This window comes from Streptopelia decaocto, assembly GCF_964273445.1.
Source record: "Streptopelia decaocto genome assembly, chromosome: 7".
Lineage (NCBI taxonomy): Eukaryota > Metazoa > Chordata > Aves > Columbiformes > Columbidae > Streptopelia > Streptopelia decaocto.
This window is the reverse complement of record NC_138661.1, coordinates 80,967-99,540: the sequence shown is the minus strand read 5'-3', so window position 1 is coordinate 99,540 and position 18,574 is coordinate 80,967.

The following is an 18,574-nucleotide window of genomic DNA, read 5'->3' as shown; positions in this document are numbered from 1 at the left end:
CTTGCGTTTCGGTCGTTTCTGGTCGGTGGTGTTTGTGGCGTTGTCCTGGGCTGTGCCGGCAGCTGTGCTCTCTACCCTTCCAGTCTCGGGGACTGGCACTTCAAGATGCTGGGAAGAAGTTCTTAGGCGTTGCAGCAGCTTCTCGTTTGGTTGCGCCGTCTCTGCTGGGTTGCGGCGGTGCCGCCGTCTCGTCAGGAGCCGTGACGTTGGGCTCCTTTTTCATTTGGGGTTGTAGGAGAGGCTCCTGGCCTCACCGCTGCCTCCCCGTAGATTCTTTGGATGGATGCCTGTCTGGTCTCGGAGTGTCGTTTTCGTTGTGGAGCGTTTTTGGTGCTGTGGCCGTCGTGTGGTCGATAACGTTCTGCGGAGCGTCTGTCCGCGCGGGTGCGCGTTTGGCTCGGAGCTGCTCTGCCGGGACGCGTGGAGTCCGGGGTGGGTGGACGGGGCTCTGGGAGTCCCCGGCTAATCTGCTGACGCGTTAAATTGCGTAGGCAGAGGTTGCGCGGTCATCTGGGCTGGAGTAGCCGTGGGCAGGGGAGTGGAGGGTCCCCGCGCAGGCGTTTTGGAGACTCCCCGAGAGCTTGGAATGCTATTGCGCAATAGAAAGCAGACGTGCGGAATGGTCAAGCTGTTGATGAGCTGCTGGGTGACTTGCTGAATAACTTGATTTCAGGTGCAGAGGGACAGCTTGGCACAGAAGGGGCGACGCAGGAGGCGAGCTGTGCGCCGTAAGCAGGTGGGTCGGTGCGTGGTGCCAGAGGGAAGCTGTGCCGTGTGGCTCTAGCTAAGCCCGGTCGTTTCTGCTTTTCCTAGGTGGGAAGCGAAGAGGAAAGCTGGGTATCGGCAGCGCAGGTCCTGGGGCAAGGTGAGCACGGAGTGCTGGGCTGAAGCGGCAGCTCGTTTCAGGTGCCGTGTTGCTGGTGCAGGTCTGAGCGTCCTTTGGTTGTGTTTTACAGGCGGTAGCTGAGCGTCTTCGTGGTCAACAGCGTGGCAGCCAAAAGCAAGGGCGGCCGGGTGGGCGAGCGGCCCCGGTAAGGGAGGGCGAGATGGGGGCGTCTGCGGCAGGCTCTGTTTTCGGGCGGCATCCGAGCGCGTGCCTCTGGTTTTGCAGGTGCCGCAGACGAGCTGGGAGGGGCGAAGCCGCACGCCGGCCGGCAGCCGAGAAGGTGAGGCGGCGGTGGGTGTTGAGGAGCCCGGTATTGCCCGGTGACTCGGTTCAGCGCTTCCTTCTCTCTTTGCAGGCGCTTTGTGGGCCCTTTGGCCTGGGAGGAGCATTTGAGGTGAGCCGGGCTAGGGGCGAGGAGGAGCGTTTGCGGCCGGGGACTCGTTCCAGGCGCTACAGTTCTTTTGCTTCTCGCCGTCTTAGGCGTCACGAGCGACCAGGGTTGGTGACCGCGCCCGCGGCACGACGCGCCGAACGGAATGCCGTGGAACTTAGCAGGAGGTGGGTGTTGCGGAAGGGGTCGGCGTTTACCCCACGACGCCGTGTGCTGGCACGCCTTAGCGAGCGTGCGTTTTCTCATGTTCCTGCAGACGCTGAAGAGGAACCCGGCGATGCAGGAAGACGGCCGTTCGCGCACGTGGCGTTTTCCTCTGTTGAAGACGGGTTCGGTCCCTTGGCCCTCTGAAAGCTAAGTGGAGGCATGAGGGCTGGCAAGGGGCTGGGAATCGCAGGGACGGTGGGTAAAGTTCTGATAAGGGCAAGGGCCGTCCAGGAACCGTCCCCTTGGCGCGGGTAAAGGGCCCGGGGACCTTTCCAGTGTGACGCCAGCGTGTGCCGGGCAGGGCAGCTCCAGCCTGTGTCTGCGTTGTGGTGTAGTTCGGGACGCCTGCCTTGCGCCTGTCAGACGATCCTGGTGTCTCGTTGCGTTCGAGGGACACGAAAGGCGTCTCGGGTGCCGTCCCGGGATCTGGAATCCCGGTTCCGACTGGCGTAGCGCCAATTGGGCGCTGGTTTTCTGGTATCAGCAGCCGAAAGCGTGGCAGGTCCTTGCGTTTGGGACGTTTCTGGTCGGTGGTGTTTTATGGTGTCATTGAGGGCTGCGTCGGCAGCTCTGCTCTCTACCCATCCAGTCTCAGGGACTGGCACTTCTTCCCAGCATCTTGAAGTTTTTAAGCCGTGCCGCCCTCTCTGTGTGTTTGCGCCAGCGCCGCCGTCTCCTAAGGGGCCGTGCCGTTCGGCTCTTATTTTTTTCTGGGGTTGCAGTAGAGACTCCTCGCCTCACCGCTGCCTCCCTGCAGGTTCTTTTGATCGATGCAGTCTCTGGTTTGGAGTCGTTGCTTTTATAGAGCGTTTTTGGCGCTGTTGATGTGTTGTCGATAACGTTCTGAGGTGCGACTGTCTGCGCAGGTGCACCTTTGGCTAGGAGCTGCTCTGCCCGGAGGCGTGGAGTCAGGGGTGGGTGGACGGAGCTCTAGGGGTGCACGGTTGATCTGTTGACGTGTTAAACTGCGCAGGCAAAGGTGGTGCAGTCATCTGGGATGGAGTAGCTGTGGGCAGGGGAGCGGACTGTCCCTTCCACAGTGTTTTAGAGACTCAATTAGAGCTTCTGGTGGGATTCCTAAACAGAAAGCAGACCTGTGGAATGGTCAAGCTGTTGATGAGCATCTGGGTGACTTGTTGAATAACTTGATTTCAGGTGCAGAGGGACAACTTGGCACAGAAGGGGCGACGCAGGAGGCGAGCTGTGCGCCGTAAGCAGGTGGGTTGTTGCGTGGTGTCAGCGGGAAGATGTGCTGTGTGCCTTTATAATGTGCGTTGTCTCTGCTAAGTGAGTGTGTGTTTTCTTGTGTTACTGCAGATGTTGAAGAGGAATTGGGCAATGCAGGAAGATGCTTACTAGTGCACGTGGTGTTTTTCTCTGCAGATTGATGCAGCCCCTTGGCCCTCTGACAGGTAAGCGGAGGCTCGAGGGCTGGGGAGGGGCTGGGAATTGCATGGAGGGGGTTTAAAGCTCTCATAGGGGCAAAGGCCGTCCAGGAACAGTGCCCTTTGGGCAGCTAAAGGGTCCAGGGAACTTTACGGACTGATGCCAGCTTGTGCACGGCGGGGCAGCTCCAGCCCGTGTCTGTTATCGTGTAGGCAAAGGTTGTAGGCAGAGGGACAACTTGGCAAGAAAGAGTGAGAAAAGAGGCGAGCCGAGCACTGTAAGCAGGTGGGGCGGTGCGTGGTGTCAGAGGGAAGATGTGCCTTGTGCCTTTATACTGTGTGTTTGCTCTGCTTAGTCAGCGTGTGTTTTCCTGTGTTGCTGTAGATGTTGAGGAGGAAGCCGGCGATGCTGGAATATCCCTGTCGGCGCACGTGGCGTTTTCATCCGTTGAAGATGGATTCGGTCTCTTGGCCCTCTGAAAGCTAAGTGGAGGCTGGGCGGCTGGGAAGGGGCTGGGAAGCGCAGGGAGGGGGGTAAAGTTCTGTTCGGGGCAAGGGCTATCCAGGAACAGTCCCCTTTGGGCAGGTGAAGGGCCCGGGGACCTTTCCAGTGCGACGCCAGCGTGTGCCGGGCAGGGCAGCTCCAGCCTGTGTCTGCGTTGTGGTGTAGTTCGGGACGCCTGCCTTGCGCCTGTCAGACGATCCTGGGGTCTCGTTGCGTTCGAGGGACACGAAAGGCGTCTCGGGTGCCGTCCCGGGATCTGGAACCCCGGTGCCGACTGGCGTAGCGCCAGTTGGGCGCTGGTTTTCTGGTATCAGCAGCCGAAAGCGTAGAGGGTTCTTGCGTTTCGGTCGTTTCTGGTCGGTGGTGTTTGTGGCGTTGTCCTGGGCTGTGCCGGCAGCTGTGCTCTCTACCCTTCCAGTCTCGGGGACTGGCACTTCAAGATGCTGGGAAGAAGTTCTTAGGCGTTGCAGCAGCTTCTCGTTTGGTTGCGCCGTCTCTGCTGGGTTGTGGCGGTGCCGCCGTCTCGTCAGGAGCCGTGACGTTGGGCTCCTTTTTCATTTGGGGTTGTAGGAGAGGCTCCTGGCCTCACCGCTGCCTCCCCGTAGATTCTTTGGATGGATGCCTGTCTGGTCTCGGAGTGTCGTTTTCGTTGTGGAGCGTTTTTGGTGCTGTGGCCGTCGTGTGGTCGATAACGTTCTGCGGAGCGTCTGTCCGCGCGGGTGCGCGTTTGGCTCGGAGCTGCTCTGCCGGGACGCGTGGAGTCCGGGGTGGGTGGACGGGGCTCTGGGAGTCCCCGGCTAATCTGCTGACGCGTTAAATTGCGTAGGCAGAGGTTGCGCGGTCATCTGGGCTGGAGTAGCCGTGGGCAGGGGAGTGGAGGGTCCCCGCGCAGGCGTTTTGGAGACTCCCCGAGAGCTTGGAATGCTATTGCGCAATAGAAAGCAGACGTGCGGAATGGTCAAGCTGTTGATGAGCTGCTGGGTGACTTGCTGAATAACTTGATTTCAGGTGCAGAGGGACAGCTTGGCACAGAAGGGGCGACGCAGGAGGCGAGCTGTGCGCCGTAAGCAGGTGGGTCGGTGCGTGGTGCCAGAGGGAAGCTGTGCCGTGTGGCTCTAGCTAAGCCCGGTCGTTTCTGCTTTTCCTAGGTGGGAAGCGAAGAGGAAAGCTGGGTATCGGCAGCGCAGGTCCTGGGGCAAGGTGAGCACGGAGTGCTGGGCTGAAGCGGCAGCTCGTTTCAGGTGCCGTGTTGCTGGTGCAGGTCTGAGCGTCCTTTGGTTGTGTTTTACAGGCGGTAGCTGAGCGTCTTCGTGGTCAACAGCGTGGCAGCCAAAAGCAAGGGCGGCCGGGTGGGCGAGCGGCCCCGGTAAGGGAGGGCGAGATGGGGGCGTCTGCGGCAGGCTCTGTTTTCGGGCGGCATCCGAGCGCGTGCCTCTGGTTTTGCAGGTGCCGCAGACGAGCTGGGAGGGGCGAAGCCGCACGCCGGCCGGCAGCCGAGAAGGTGAGGCGGCGGTGGGTGTTGAGGAGCCCGGTATTGCCCGGTGACTCGGTTCAGCGCTTCCTTCTCTCTTTGCAGGCGCTTTGTGGGCCCTTTGGCCTGGGAGGAGCATTTGAGGTGAGCCGGGCTAGGGGCGAGGAGGAGCGTTTGCGGCCGGGGACTCGTTCCAGGCGCTACAGTTCTTTTGCTTCTCGCCGTCTTAGGCGTCACGAGCGACCAGGGTTGGTGACCGCGCCCGCGGCACGACGCGCCGAACGGAACGCCGTGGAACTTAGCAGGAGGTGGGTGTTGCGGAAGGGGTCGGCGTTTACCCCACGACGCCGTGTGCTGGCACGCCTTAGCGAGCGTGCGTTTTCTCATGTTCCTGCAGACGCTGAAGAGGAACCCGGCGATGCAGGAAGACGGCCGTTCGCGCACGTGGCGTTTTCCTCTGTTGAAGACGGGTTCGGTCCCTTGGCCCTCTGAAAGCTAAGTGGAGGCATGAGGGCTGGCAAGGGGCTGGGAATCGCAGGGACGGTGGGTAAAGTTCTGATAAGGGCAAGGGCCGTCCAGGAACCGTCCCCTTGGCGCGGGTAAAGGGCCCGGGGACCTTTCCAGTGTGACGCCAGCGTGTGCCGGGCAGGGCAGCTCCAGCCTGTGTCTGCGTTGTGGTGTAGTTCGGGACGCCTGCCTTGCGCCTGTCAGACGATCCTGGTGTCTCGTTGCGTTCGAGGGACACGAAAGGCGTCTCGGGTGCCGTCCCGGGATCTGGAATCCCGGTTCCGACTGGCGTAGCGCCAATTGGGCGCTGGTTTTCTGGTATCAGCAGCCGAAAGCGTGGCAGGTCCTTGCGTTTGGGACGTTTCTGGTCGGTGGTGTTTTATGGTGTCATTGAGGGCTGCGTCGGCAGCTCTGCTCTCTACCCATCCAGTCTCAGGGACTGGCACTTCTTCCCAGCATCTTGAAGTTTTTAAGCCGTGCCGCCCTCTCTGTGTGTTTGCGCCAGCGCCGCCGTCTCCTAAGGGGCCGTGCCGTTCGGCTCTTATTTTTTTCTGGGGTTGCAGTAGAGACTCCTCGCCTCACCGCTGCCTCCCTGCAGGTTCTTTTGATCGATGCAGTCTCTGGTTTGGAGTCGTTGCTTTTATAGAGCGTTTTTGGCGCTGTTGATGTGTTGTCGATAACGTTCTGAGGTGCGACTGTCTGCGCAGGTGCACCTTTGGCTAGGAGCTGCTCTGCCCGGAGGCGTGGAGTCAGGGGTGGGTGGACGGAGCTCTAGGGGTGCACGGTTGATCTGTTGACGTGTTAAACTGCGCAGGCAAAGGTGGTGCAGTCATCTGGGATGGAGTAGCTGTGGGCAGGGGAGCGGACTGTCCCTTCCACAGTGTTTTAGAGACTCAATTAGAGCTTCTGGTGGGATTCCTAAACAGAAAGCAGACCTGTGGAATGGTCAAGCTGTTGATGAGCATCTGGGTGACTTGTTGAATAACTTGATTTCAGGTGCAGAGGGACAACTTGGCACAGAAGGGGCGACGCAGGAGGCGAGCTGTGCGCCGTAAGCAGGTGGGTTGTTGCGTGGTGTCAGCGGGAAGATGTGCTGTGTGCCTTTATAATGTGCGTTGTCTCTGCTAAGTGAGTGTGTGTTTTCTTGTGTTACTGCAGATGTTGAAGAGGAATTGGGCAATGCAGGAAGATGCTTACTAGTGCACGTGGTGTTTTTCTCTGCAGATTGATGCAGCCCCTTGGCCCTCTGACAGGTAAGCGGAGGCTCGAGGGCTGGGGAGGGGCTGGGAATTGCATGGAGGGGGTTTAAAGCTCTCATAGGGGCAAAGGCCGTCCAGGAACAGTGCCCTTTGGGCAGCTAAAGGGTCCAGGGAACTTTACGGACTGATGCCAGCTTGTGCACGGCGGGGCAGCTCCAGCCCGTGTCTGTTATCGTGTAGGCAAAGGTTGTAGGCAGAGGGACAACTTGGCAAGAAAGAGTGAGAAAAGAGGCGAGCCGAGCACTGTAAGCAGGTGGGGCGGTGCGTGGTGTCAGAGGGAAGATGTGCCTTGTGCCTTTATACTGTGTGTTTGCTCTGCTTAGTCAGCGTGTGTTTTCCTGTGTTGCTGTAGATGTTGAGGAGGAAGCCGGCGATGCTGGAATATCCCTGTCGGCGCACGTGGCGTTTTCATCCGTTGAAGATGGATTCGGTCTCTTGGCCCTCTGAAAGCTAAGTGGAGGCTGGGCGGCTGGGAAGGGGCTGGGAAGCGCAGGGAGGGGGGTAAAGTTCTGTTCGGGGCAAGGGCTATCCAGGAACAGTCCCCTTTGGGCAGGTGAAGGGCCCGGGGACCTTTCCAGTGCGACGCCAGCGTGTGCCGGGCAGGGCAGCTCCAGCCTGTGTCTGCGTTGTGGTGTAGTTCGGGACGCCTGCCTTGCGCCTGTCAGACGATCCTGGGGTCTCGTTGCGTTCGAGGGACACGAAAGGCGTCTCGGGTGCCGTCCCGGGATCTGGAACCCCGGTGCCGACTGGCGTAGCGCCAGTTGGGCGCTGGTTTTCTGGTATCAGCAGCCGAAAGCGTAGAGGGTTCTTGCGTTTCGGTCGTTTCTGGTCGGTGGTGTTTGTGGCGTTGTCCTGGGCTGTGCCGGCAGCTGTGCTCTCTACCCTTCCAGTCTCGGGGACTGGCACTTCAAGATGCTGGGAAGAAGTTCTTAGGCGTTGCAGCAGCTTCTCGTTTGGTTGCGCCGTCTCTGCTGGGTTGCGGCGGTGCCGCCGTCTCGTCAGGAGCCGTGACGTTGGGCTCCTTTTTCATTTGGGGTTGTAGGAGAGGCTCCTGGCCTCACCGCTGCCTCCCCGTAGATTCTTTGGATGGATGCCTGTCTGGTCTCGGAGTGTCGTTTTCGTTGTGGAGCGTTTTTGGTGCTGTGGCCGTCGTGTGGTCGATAACGTTCTGCGGAGCGTCTGTCCGCGCGGGTGCGCGTTTGGCTCGGAGCTGCTCTGCCGGGACGCGTGGAGTCCGGGGTGGGTGGACGGGGCTCTGGGAGTCCCCGGCTAATCTGCTGACGCGTTAAATTGCGTAGGCAGAGGTTGCGCGGTCATCTGGGCTGGAGTAGCCGTGGGCAGGGGAGTGGAGGGTCCCCGCGCAGGCGTTTTGGAGACTCCCCGAGAGCTTGGAATGCTATTGCGCAATAGAAAGCAGACGTGCGGAATGGTCAAGCTGTTGATGAGCTGCTGGGTGACTTGCTGAATAACTTGATTTCAGGTGCAGAGGGACAGCTTGGCACAGAAGGGGCGACGCAGGAGGCGAGCTGTGCGCCGTAAGCAGGTGGGTCGGTGCGTGGTGCCAGAGGGAAGCTGTGCCGTGTGGCTCTAGCTAAGCCCGGTCGTTTCTGCTTTTCCTAGGTGGGAAGCGAAGAGGAAAGCTGGGTATCGGCAGCGCAGGTCCTGGGGCAAGGTGAGCACGGAGTGCTGGGCTGAAGCGGCAGCTCGTTTCAGGTGCCGTGTTGCTGGTGCAGGTCTGAGCGTCCTTTGGTTGTGTTTTACAGGCGGTAGCTGAGCGTCTTCGTGGTCAACAGCGTGGCAGCCAAAAGCAAGGGCGGCCGGGTGGGCGAGCGGCCCCGGTAAGGGAGGGCGAGATGGGGGCGTCTGCGGCAGGCTCTGTTTTCGGGCGGCATCCGAGCGCGTGCCTCTGGTTTTGCAGGTGCCGCAGACGAGCTGGGAGGGGCGAAGCCGCACGCCGGCCGGCAGCCGAGAAGGTGAGGCGGCGGTGGGTGTTGAGGAGCCCGGTATTGCCCGGTGACTCGGTTCAGCGCTTCCTTCTCTCTTTGCAGGCGCTTTGTGGGCCCTTTGGCCTGGGAGGAGCATTTGAGGTGAGCCGGGCTAGGGGCGAGGAGGAGCGTTTGCGGCCGGGGACTCGTTCCAGGCGCTACAGTTCTTTTGCTTCTCGCCGTCTTAGGCGTCACGAGCGACCAGGGTTGGTGACCGCGCCCGCGGCACGACGCGCCGAACGGAACGCCGTGGAACTTAGCAGGAGGTGGGTGTTGCGGAAGGGGTCGGCGTTTACCCCACGACGCCGTGTGCTGGCACGCCTTAGCGAGCGTGCGTTTTCTCGTGTTCCTGCAGACGCTGAAGAGGAACCCGGCGATGCAGGAAGACGGCCGTTCGCGCACGTGGCGTTTTCCTCTGTTGAAGACGGGTTCGGTCCCTTGGCCCTCTGAAAGCTAAGTGGAGGCACGAGGGCTGGCAAGGGGCTGGGAATCGCAGGGACGGTGGGTAAAGTTCTGATAAGGGCAAGGGCCGTCCAGGAACCGTCCCCTTGGCGCGGGTAAAGGGCCCGGGGACCTTTCCAGTGTGACGCCAGCGTGTGCCGGGCAGGGCAGCTCCAGCCTGTGTCTGCGTTGTGGTGTAGTTCGGGACGCCTGCCTTGCGCCTGTCAGACGATCCTGGTGTCTCGTTGCGTTCGAGGGACACGAAAGGCGTCTCGGGTGCCGTCCCGGGATCTGGAATCCCGGTTCCGACTGGCGTAGCGCCAATTGGGCGCTGGTTTTCTGGTATCAGCAGCCGAAAGCGTGGCAGGTCCTTGCGTTTGGGACGTTTCTGGTCGGTGGTGTTTTATGGTGTCATTGAGGGCTGCGTCGGCAGCTCTGCTCTCTACCCATCCAGTCTCAGGGACTGGCACTTCTTCCCAGCATCTTGAAGTTTTTAAGCCGTGCCGCCCTCTCTGTGTGTTTGCGCCAGCGCCGCCGTCTCCTAAGGGGCCGTGCCGTTCGGCTCTTATTTTTTTCTGGGGTTGCAGTAGAGACTCCTCGCCTCACCGCTGCCTCCCTGCAGGTTCTTTTGATCGATGCAGTCTCTGGTTTGGAGTCGTTGCTTTTATAGAGCGTTTTTGGCGCTGTTGATGTGTTGTCGATAACGTTCTGAGGTGCGACTGTCTGCGCAGGTGCACCTTTGGCTAGGAGCTGCTCTGCCCGGAGGCGTGGAGTCAGGGGTGGGTGGACGGAGCTCTAGGGGTGCACGGTTGATCTGTTGACGTGTTAAACTGCGCAGGCAAAGGTGGTGCAGTCATCTGGGATGGAGTAGCTGTGGGCAGGGGAGCGGACTGTCCCTTCCGCAGTGTTTTAGAGACTCAATTAGAGCTTCTGGTGGGATTCCTAAACAGAAAGCAGACCTGTGGAATGGTCAAGCTGTTGATGAGCATCTGGGTGACTTGTTGAATAACTTGATTTCAGGTGCAGAGGGACAACTTGGCACAGAAGGGGCGACGCAGGAGGCGAGCTGTGCGCCGTAAGCAGGTGGGTTGTTGCGTGGTGTCAGCGGGAAGATGTGCTGTGTGCCTTTATAATGTGCGTTGTCTCTGCTAAGTGAGTGTGTGTTTTCTTGTGTTACTGCAGATGTTGAAGAGGAATTGGGCAATGCAGGAAGATGCTTACTAGTGCACGTGGTGTTTTTCTCTGCAGATTGATGCAGCCCCTTGGCCCTCTGACAGGTAAGCGGAGGCTCGAGGGCTGGGGAGGGGCTGGGAATTGCATGGAGGGGGTTTAAAGCTCTCATAGGGGCAAAGGCCGTCCAGGAACAGTGCCCTTTGGGCAGCTAAAGGGTCCAGGGAACTTTACGGACTGATGCCAGCTTGTGCACGGCGGGGCAGCTCCAGCCCGTGTCTGTTATCGTGTAGGCAAAGGTTGTAGGCAGAGGGACAACTTGGCAAGAAAGAGTGAGAAAAGAGGCGAGCCGAGCACTGTAAGCAGGTGGGGCGGTGCGTGGTGTCAGAGGGAAGATGTGCCTTGTGCCTTTATACTGTGTGTTTGCTCTGCTTAGTCAGCGTGTGTTTTCCTGTGTTGCTGTAGATGTTGAGGAGGAAGCCGGCGATGCTGGAATATCCCTGTCGGCGCACGTGGCGTTTTCATCCGTTGAAGATGGATTCGGTCTCTTGGCCCTCTGAAAGCTAAGTGGAGGCTGGGCGGCTGGGAAGGGGCTGGGAAGCGCAGGGAGGGGGGTAAAGTTCTGTTCGGGGCAAGGGCTATCCAGGAACAGTCCCCTTTGGGCAGGTGAAGGGCCCGGGGACCTTTCCAGTGCGACGCCAGCGTGTGCCGGGCAGGGCAGCTCCAGCCTGTGTCTGCGTTGTGGTGTAGTTCGGGACGCCTGCCTTGCGCCTGTCAGACGATCCTGGGGTCTCGTTGCGTTCGAGGGACACGAAAGGCGTCTCGGGTGCCGTCCCGGGATCTGGAACCCCGGTGCCGACTGGCGTAGCACCAGTTGGGCGCTGGTTTTCTGGTATCAGCAGCCGAAAGCGTAGAGGGTTCTTGCGTTTCGGTCGTTTCTGGTCGGTGGTGTTTGTGGCGTTGTCCTGGGCTGTGCCGGCAGCTGTGCTCTCTACCCTTCCAGTCTCGGGGACTGGCACTTCAAGATGCTGGGAAGAAGTTCTTAGGCGTTGCAGCAGCTTCTCGTTTGGTTGCGCCGTCTCTGCTGGGTTGCGGCGGTGCCGCCGTCTCGTCAGGAGCCGTGACGTTGGGCTCCTTTTTCATTTGGGGTTGTAGGAGAGGCTCCTGGCCTCACCGCTGCCTCCCCGTAGATTCTTTGGATGGATGCCTGTCTGGTCTCGGAGTGTCGTTTTCGTTGTGGAGCGTTTTTGGTGCTGTGGCCGTCGTGTGGTCGATAACGTTCTGCGGAGCGTCTGTCCGCGCGGGTGCGCGTTTGGCTCGGAGCTGCTCTGCCGGGACGCGTGGAGTCCGGGGTGGGTGGACGGGGCTCTGGGAGTCCCCGGCTAATCTGCTGACGCGTTAAATTGCGTAGGCAGAGGTTGCGCGGTCATCTGGGCTGGAGTAGCCGTGGGCAGGGGAGTGGAGGGTCCCCGCGCAGGCGTTTTGGAGACTCCCCGAGAGCTTGGAATGCTATTGCGCAATAGAAAGCAGACGTGCGGAATGGTCAAGCTGTTGATGAGCTGCTGGGTGACTTGCTGAATAACTTGATTTCAGGTGCAGAGGGACAGCTTGGCACAGAAGGGGCGACGCAGGAGGCGAGCTGTGCGCCGTAAGCAGGTGGGTCGGTGCGTGGTGCCAGAGGGAAGCTGTGCCGTGTGGCTCTAGCTAAGCCCGGTCGTTTCTGCTTTTCCTAGGTGGGAAGCGAAGAGGAAAGCTGGGTATCGGCAGCGCAGGTCCTGGGGCAAGGTGAGCACGGAGTGCTGGGCTGAAGCGGCAGCTCGTTTCAGGTGCCGTGTTGCTGGTGCAGGTCTGAGCGTCCTTTGGTTGTGTTTTACAGGCGGTAGCTGAGCGTCTTCGTGGTCAACAGCGTGGCAGCCAAAAGCAAGGGCGGCCGGGTGGGCGAGCGGCCCCGGTAAGGGAGGGCGAGATGGGGGCGTCTGCGGCAGGCTCTGTTTTCGGGCGGCATCCGAGCGCGTGCCTCTGGTTTTGCAGGTGCCGCAGACGAGCTGGGAGGGGCGAAGCCGCACGCCGGCCGGCAGCCGAGAAGGTGAGGCGGCGGTGGGTGTTGAGGAGCCCGGTATTGCCCGGTGACTCGGTTCAGCGCTTCCTTCTCTCTTTGCAGGCGCTTTGTGGGCCCTTTGGCCTGGGAGGAGCATTTGAGGTGAGCCGGGCTAGGGGCGAGGAGGAGCGTTTGCGGCCGGGGACTCGTTCCAGGCGCTACAGTTCTTTTGCTTCTCGCCGTCTTAGGCGTCACGAGCGACCAGGGTTGGTGACCGCGCCCGCGGCACGACGCGCCGAACGGAATGCCGTGGAACTTAGCAGGAGGTGGGTGTTGCGGAAGGGGTCGGCGTTTACCCCACGACGCCGTGTGCTGGCACGCCTTAGCGAGCGTGCGTTTTCTCATGTTCCTGCAGACGCTGAAGAGGAACCCGGCGATGCAGGAAGACGGCCGTTCGCGCACGTGGCGTTTTCCTCTGTTGAAGACGGGTTCGGTCCCTTGGCCCTCTGAAAGCTAAGTGGAGGCATGAGGGCTGGCAAGGGGCTGGGAATCGCAGGGACGGTGGGTAAAGTTCTGATAAGGGCAAGGGCCGTCCAGGAACCGTCCCCTTGGCGCGGGTAAAGGGCCCGGGGACCTTTCCAGTGTGACGCCAGCGTGTGCCGGGCAGGGCAGCTCCAGCCTGTGTCTGCGTTGTGGTGTAGTTCGGGACGCCTGCCTTGCGCCTGTCAGACGATCCTGGTGTCTCGTTGCGTTCGAGGGACACGAAAGGCGTCTCGGGTGCCGTCCCGGGATCTGGAATCCCGGTTCCGACTGGCGTAGCGCCAATTGGGCGCTGGTTTTCTGGTATCAGCAGCCGAAAGCGTGGCAGGTCCTTGCGTTTGGGACGTTTCTGGTCGGTGGTGTTTTATGGTGTCATTGAGGGCTGCGTCGGCAGCTCTGCTCTCTACCCATCCAGTCTCAGGGACTGGCACTTCTTCCCAGCATCTTGAAGTTTTTAAGCCGTGCCGCCCTCTCTGTGTGTTTGCGCCAGCGCCGCCGTCTCCTAAGGGGCCGTGCCGTTCGGCTCTTATTTTTTTCTGGGGTTGCAGTAGAGACTCCTCGCCTCACCGCTGCCTCCCTGCAGGTTCTTTTGATCGATGCAGTCTCTGGTTTGGAGTCGTTGCTTTTATAGAGCGTTTTTGGCGCTGTTGATGTGTTGTCGATAACGTTCTGAGGTGCGACTGTCTGCGCAGGTGCACCTTTGGCTAGGAGCTGCTCTGCCCGGAGGCGTGGAGTCAGGGGTGGGTGGACGGAGCTCTAGGGGTGCACGGTTGATCTGTTGACGTGTTAAACTGCGCAGGCAAAGGTGGTGCAGTCATCTGGGATGGAGTAGCTGTGGGCAGGGGAGCGGACTGTCCCTTCCGCAGTGTTTTAGAGACTCAATTAGAGCTTCTGGTGGGATTCCTAAACAGAAAGCAGACCTGTGGAATGGTCAAGCTGTTGATGAGCATCTGGGTGACTTGTTGAATAACTTGATTTCAGGTGCAGAGGGACAACTTGGCACAGAAGGGGCGACGCAGGAGGCGAGCTGTGCGCCGTAAGCAGGTGGGTTGTTGCGTGGTGTCAGCGGGAAGATGTGCTGTGTGCCTTTATAATGTGCGTTGTCTCTGCTAAGTGAGTGTGTGTTTTCTTGTGTTACTGCAGATGTTGAAGAGGAATTGGGCAATGCAGGAAGATGCTTACTAGTGCACGTGGTGTTTTTCTCTGCAGATTGATGCAGCCCCTTGGCCCTCTGACAGGTAAGCGGAGGCTCGAGGGCTGGGGAGGGGCTGGGAATTGCATGGAGGGGGTTTAAAGCTCTCATAGGGGCAAAGGCCGTCCAGGAACAGTGCCCTTTGGGCAGCTAAAGGGTCCAGGGAACTTTACGGACTGATGCCAGCTTGTGCACGGCGGGGCAGCTCCAGCCCGTGTCTGTTATCGTGTAGGCAAAGGTTGTAGGCAGAGGGACAACTTGGCAAGAAAGAGTGAGAAAAGAGGCGAGCCGAGCACTGTAAGCAGGTGGGGCGGTGCGTGGTGTCAGAGGGAAGATGTGCCTTGTGCCTTTATACTGTGTGTTTGCTCTGCTTAGTCAGCGTGTGTTTTCCTGTGTTGCTGTAGATGTTGAGGAGGAAGCCGGCGATGCTGGAATATCCCTGTCGGCGCACGTGGCGTTTTCATCCGTTGAAGATGGATTCGGTCTCTTGGCCCTCTGAAAGCTAAGTGGAGGCTGGGCGGCTGGGAAGGGGCTGGGAAGCGCAGGGAGGGGGGTAAAGTTCTGTTCGGGGCAAGGGCTATCCAGGAACAGTCCCCTTTGGGCAGGTGAAGGGCCCGGGGACCTTTCCAGTGCGACGCCAGCGTGTGCCGGGCAGGGCAGCTCCAGCCTGTGTCTGCGTTGTGGTGTAGTTCGGGACGCCTGCCTTGCGCCTGTCAGACGATCCTGGGGTCTCGTTGCGTTCGAGGGACACGAAAGGCGTCTCGGGTGCCGTCCCGGGATCTGGAACCCCGGTGCCGACTGGCGTAGCGCCAGTTGGGCGCTGGTTTTCTGGTATCAGCAGCCGAAAGCGTAGAGGGTTCTTGCGTTTCGGTCGTTTCTGGTCGGTGGTGTTTGTGGCGTTGTCCTGGGCTGTGCCGGCAGCTGTGCTCTCTACCCTTCCAGTCTCGGGGACTGGCACTTCAAGATGCTGGGAAGAAGTTCTTAGGCGTTGCAGCAGCTTCTCGTTTGGTTGCGCCGTCTCTGCTGGGTTGCGGCGGTGCCGCCGTCTCGTCAGGAGCCGTGACGTTGGGCTCCTTTTTCATTTGGGGTTGTAGGAGAGGCTCCTGGCCTCACCGCTGCCTCCCCGTAGATTCTTTGGATGGATGCCTGTCTGGTCTCGGAGTGTCGTTTTCGTTGTGGAGCGTTTTTGGTGCTGTGGCCGTCGTGTGGTCGATAACGTTCTGCGGAGCATCTGTCCGCGCGGGTGCGCGTTTGGCTCGGAGCTGCTCTGCCGGGACGCGTGGAGTCCGGGGTGGGTGGACGGGGCTCTGGGAGTCCCCGGCTAATCTGCTGACGCGTTAAATTGCGTAGGCAGAGGTTACGCGGTCATCTGGGCTGGAGTAGCCGTGGGCAGGGGAGTGGAGGGTCCCCGCGCAGGCGTTTTGGAGACTCCCCGAGAGCTTGGAATGCTATTGCGCAATAGAAAGCAGACGTGCGGAATGGTCAAGCTGTTGATGAGCTGCTGGGTGACTTGCTGAATAACTTGATTTCAGGTGCAGAGGGACAGCTTGGCACAGAAGGGGCGACGCAGGAGGCGAGCTGTGCGCCGTAAGCAGGTGGGTCGGTGCGTGGTGCCAGAGGGAAGCTGTGCCGTGTGGCTCTAGCTAAGCCCGGTCGTTTCTGCTTTTCCTAGGTGGGAAGCGAAGAGGAAAGCTGGGTATCGGCAGCGCAGGTCCTGGGGCAAGGTGAGCACGGAGTGCTGGGCTGAAGCGGCAGCTCGTTTCAGGTGCCGTGTTGCTGGTGCAGGTCTGAGCGTCCTTTGGTTGTGTTTTACAGGCGGTAGCTGAGCGTCTTCGTGGTCAACAGCGTGGCAGCCAAAAGCAAGGGCGGCCGGGTGGGCGAGCGGCCCCGGTAAGGGAGGGCGAGATGGGGGCGTCTGCGGCAGGCTGTGTTTTCGGGCGGCGTCCGAGCGCGTGCCTCTGGTTTTGCAGGTGCCGCAGACGAGCTGGGAGGGGCGAAGCCGCACGCCGGCCGGCAGCCGAGAAGGTGAGGCGGCGGTGGGTGTTGAGGAGCCCGGTATTGCCCGGTGACTCGGTTCAGCGCTTCCTTCTCTCTTTGCAGGCGCTTTGTGGGCCCTTTGGCCTGGGAGGAGCATTTGAGGTGAGCCGGGCTAGGGGCGAGGAGGAGCGTTTGCGGCCGGGGACTCGTTCCAGGCGCTACAGTTCTTTTGCTTCTCGCCGTCTTAGGCGTCACGAGCGACCAGGGTTGGTGACCGCGCCCGCGGCACGACGCGCCGAACGGAACGCCGTGGAACTTAGCAGGAGGTGGGTGTTGCGGAAGGGGTCGGCGTTTACCCCACGACGCCGTGTGCTGGCACGCCTTAGCGAGCGTGCGTTTTCTCGTATTCCTGCAGACGCTGAAGAGGAACCCGGCGATGCAGGAAGACGGCCGTTCGCGCACGTGGCGTTTTCCTCTGTTGAAGACGGGTTCGGTCCCTTGGCCCTCTGAAAGCTAAGTGGAGGCACGAGGGCTGGCAAGGGGCTGGGAATCGCAGGGACGGTGGGTTTAGTTCTGATAAGGGCAAGGGCCGTCCAGGAACCGTCCCCTTGGCGCGGGTAAAGGGCCCGGGGACCTTTCCAGTGTGACGCCAGCGTGTGCCGGGCAGGGCAGCTCCAGCCTGTGTCTGCGTTGTGGTGTAGTTCGGGACGCCTGCCTTGCGCCTGTCAGACGATCCTGGTGTCTCGTTGCGTTCGAGGGACACGAAAGGCGTCTCGGGTGCCGTCCCGGGATCTGGAATCCCGGTTCCGACTGGCGTAGCGCCAATTGGGCGCTGGTTTTCTGGTATCAGCAGCCGAAAGCATGGCAGGTCCTTGCGTTTGGGACGTTTCTGGTCGGTGGTGTTTTATGGTGTCATTGAGGGCTGCGTCGGCAGCTCTGCTCTCTACCCATCCAGTCTCAGGGACTGGCACTTCTTCCCAGCATCTTGAAGTTTTTAAGCCGTGCCGCCCTCTCTGTGTGTTTGCGCCAGCGCCGCCGTCTCCTAAGGGGCCGTGCCGTTCGGCTCTTATTTTTTTCTGGGGTTGCAGTAGAGACTCCTCGCCTCACCGCTGCCTCCCTGCAGGTTCTTTTGATCGATGCAGTCTCTGGTTTGGAGTCGTTGCTTTTATAGAGCGTTTTTGGCGCTGTTGATGTGTTGTCGATAACGTTCTGAGGTGCGACTGTCTGCGCAGGTGCACCTTTGGCTAGGAGCTGCTCTGCCCGGAGGCGTGGAGTCAGGGGTGGGTGGACGGAGCTCTAGGGGTGCACGGTTGATCTGTTGACGTGTTAAACTGCGCAGGCAAAGGTGGTGCAGTCGTCTGGGATGGAGTAGCTGTGGGCAGGGGAGCGGACTGTCCCTTCCGCAGTGTTTTAGAGACTCAATTAGAGCTTCTGGTGGGATTCCTAAACAGAAAGCAGACCTGTGGAATGGTCAAGCTGTTGATGAGCATCTGGGTGACTTGTTGAATAACTTGATTTCAGGTGCAGAGGGACAACTTGGCACAGAAGGGGCGACGCAGGAGGCGAGCTGTGCGCCGTAAGCAGGTGGGTTGTTGCGTGGTGTCAGCGGGAAGATGTGCTGTGTGCCTTTATAATGTGCGTTGTCTCTGCTAAGTGAGTGTGTGTTTTCTTGTGTTACTGCAGATGTTGAAGAGGAATTGGGCAATGCAGGAAGATGCTTACTAGTGCACGTGGTGTTTTTCTCTGCAGATTGATGCAGCCCCTTGGCCCTCTGACAGGTAAGCGGAGGCTCGAGGGCTGGGGAGGGGCTGGGAATTGCATGGAGGGGGTTTAAAGCTCTCATAGGGGCAAAGGCCGTCCAGGAACAGTGCCCTTTGGGCAGCTAAAGGGTCCAGGGAACTTTACGGACTGATGCCAGCTTGTGCACGGCGGGGCAGCTCCAGCCCGTGTCTGTTATCGTGTAGGCAAAGGTTGTAGGCAGAGGGACAACTTGGCAAGAAAGAGTGAGAAAAGAGGCGAGCCGAGCACTGTAAGCAGGTGGGGCGGTGCGTGGTGTCAGAGGGAAGATGTGCCTTGTGCCTTTATACTGTGTGTTTGCTCTGCTTAGTCAGCGTGTGTTTTCCTGTGTTGCTGTAGATGTTGAGGAGGAAGCCGGCGATGCTGGAATATCCCTGTCGGCGCACGTGGCGTTTTCATCCGTTGAAGATGGATTCGGTCTCTTGGCCCTCTGAAAGCTAAGTGGAGGCTGGGCGGCTGGGAAGGGGCTGGGAAGCGCAGGGAGGGGGGTAAAGTTCTGTTCGGGGCAAGGGCTATCCAGGAACAGTCCCCTTTGGGCAGGTGAAGGGCCCGGGGACCTTTCCAGTGCGACGCCAGCGTGTGCCGGGCAGGGCAGCTCCAGCCTGTGTCTGCGTTGTGGTGTAGTTCGGGACGCCTGCCTTGCGCCTGTCAGACGATCCTGGGGTCTCGTTGCGTTCGAGGGACACGAAAGGCGTCTCGGGTGCCGTCCCGGGATCTGGAACCCCGGTGCCGACTGGCGTAGCGCCAGTTGGGCGCTGGTTTTCTGGTATCAGCAGCCGAAAGCGTAGAGGGTTCTTGCGTTTCGGTCGTTTCTGGTCGGTGG